Source organism: Lichenostomus cassidix, chromosome 4 (assembly GCF_008360975.1).
Source record: "Lichenostomus cassidix isolate B80296 chromosome 4, HeHo_3.0, whole genome shotgun sequence".
In the NCBI taxonomy this organism is placed as follows: domain Eukaryota; kingdom Metazoa; phylum Chordata; class Aves; order Passeriformes; family Meliphagidae; genus Lichenostomus; species Lichenostomus cassidix.
The window spans coordinates 6935880-6938553 of record NC_139484.1 but is presented as its reverse complement, the minus strand read 5'-3'; positions in this window follow the sequence as shown (position 1 = coordinate 6938553).

The following is a 2674-nucleotide window of genomic DNA, read 5'->3' as shown; positions in this document are numbered from 1 at the left end:
CCCTTGCCAGCAGTGGTTTAGACCTCCCAGTATATGTGTTTGGGCTCTTACAAACACACTTCACTGCAATGCTCTGATCAGCTTTCATGGTTGAAACAAGCACTTGATTTGGATTACTACAGGTGTCACAATGCACACTGGAGGATTTTGTAAGTTTTGAAGGTTTTTGTAGGACTGCTTGTTACTGACAGCTGTGTCCATCTGATCAAGAGAACTGTGTGGCTTTTCCCTTGGGATCCTCAAAGAGATGTTGCTTACCTCAAAACATTTACATTTGTTGATCCAGGATGTCCTTGCAGAGTCCATAGTCTCCATACATGTTCCACTGGAAAAGGAGTATGAGGTTTGAACCTGCAGATCTTTGGAATAATTAGGCTGAAGGTTCAGTCACACTCTGAACTGGCTGGGGCCAAGCATTACTAGGAGATTTGCTTCTACAGCAGGATTTCTAGGAGATGAGGATTCCTCTAAACTCCAGCTGCAGAAACAGGGAATGAACTGGGTGCAGAGCAAGAAGAGGACAAGGCTGTGAAAACACACACCTAGTAATCCAGCTGGAAACACACTGATCTTTAACCATCTGGCCTGTGCCTAAAATGAAATCTCACCTATTGAATGGAAGGAACTGTTCCACCTAGAAATGTTTCCTAAATAGACACCAGCAAGAGTGAAGTTTTACTCAATGGAAGGCAGTTCTGTCACACCAGGGAGCCTTTAAACCACTCCAAACCTGGTATTGGAGGGGAAACAAAAACTTTCCAGTGAAAGAGGGACAAGAAATAAATCGAGAAACAAAATAAGACAACCCAGACAGTGGACTGAAAAGCTCCATGCTGTGAAACAATCTGGTATCACAACTGAAAGAGCAAAACTTCTTTAAGTAGCAAGCTTCAAGTTTTAATTACCTCAGCAATTGCCTTTCCTCTGGAGGTTCAGTGTGGGAGCAACATGGGAGCAGCCTCCTCCAGACACCACAGGGAAATGAGGTGGTGGGTGGATAATGAGCTCCATGTGACCACATTCCTGTTCTGCTTCCATTAGGCAGCATGAGGAAAGAAACCTTTTCCTTTCCTGTGTCATCTGCTGGAATTGCTCTCCTGCCCCTTCCCTGTGTCATCCCTGCAGTTCCTGTTCTGGCAAACAGCCACCATGAAGGAGCTGCACCCCAAGGTGAAATGAATATAACCATAATTAACAGCGAAGCATGCAGGGGCCCTTCTGTGCCTCCAGGAACAAACACACAAATACTTGGAACTGCCTGCTCCTTCCAGCCAGGTTTCACTGCACAGCCAGAGCCTGCCTTTGAGGAGTGAAGGGGATTAATAGCTCACACAAAATCTTCCAGGTGGCCCTGTCATCATCTCAGCTGTGCATGATGCAAATTAAAACAAGGTGCCTGGTACTTGCCTGCCTCTGTATCACACACAGGGCTGATTGATGAAAATCTCACCCAAACAGACACTTGGAGATTCTGAAAAATGTATCTCTGTTGTTTTGGAGAATCTTCAACATCCTTTAACCAAAACTGAGATTTAGAGATTGCAATAGATACAGGCATCTCTCAAAGGGAAAGAGCACTGGTGTGTGCCACTGTAGGAGCTGGTGGCTTTCCCTGCAGCAAGCAGGAATTGTTCCTGAGGGTGCATCCATCTTGCAGGCTCTACCTGAACAGCCATGATTTCAGGAGGCAGCACCAAGTCTTGCTCCCACGAGGGGATCAGCCCAGCTCTCTCCTCTAAAATGCAAATATGGTGAAGATCCACTGCCATGGACACACAGGTTTGTTAGTCCAAACGAGACATTTCCATCAAGCACTGGGCAAGCACTATCCATCAGCTGAATCAGAGGTTAGGAACCAGAGTCACACTCTGCACATTTAAGTGGAAGGACAAGTAATTAGGTCACTTAACACCAAGATAGTAGCACTTCAGAATCAGTTAACAGCTATCAAATACTTAAAATATATGCTAAAGGAGAAAATGGAGTTTGGCTCTAATTTTAGACTGATATCCATGACATTTCTCAGCTATCAAAGAAAAAATATCTCACATCCTGGCATGTGTAGAGTTCAAACCCACTATTTCAAAAGGCCTAAGAGCTGGATGACTTCAACTCCATGCAAATTGAAGTAATAGAGAATGGAAGTTCCCAGACATGTACAAACCAAGAGAGCAGATCAACAGAAAAGCAAGGAATTGTAATTGTAAAATAAATAGTAATTAGGAAGAAAGAGCACAACTGCAGGAAGATTACAGATTAGAAATGAGCTGTCTGAGTAGCCAAAGCAGCATTTTCATTATTTCCTGTACTCTTAGGGGCACCAGACCAAACTGAACTGAATTCTTTGAACTGGAAGGCAGTGAAGGCATCTTGCAGCTCATACAGTGACAATCAGAGCAGCAACTATTTGTCATTCATGATGTAATGAGTCTTACCACAATTCATAAAGATCTTCAACTTGTTCCCAAGTTACCTGCACTATAAAGAACAATTAAAGGTATCAACTACATGTGAGCAAAGCCGAGGTGAATTTCAGTACAAGTGTTTCTACTCCCTGGTACACAATCTTGTCACAGTTGCAGCTGGTGGATTTCACACCAAAAAAACCCTGAATGTGCCACAGCACTGTGTCAGATGTTCTCATCTGCAACATTAAAGGACTTGAATGACAACA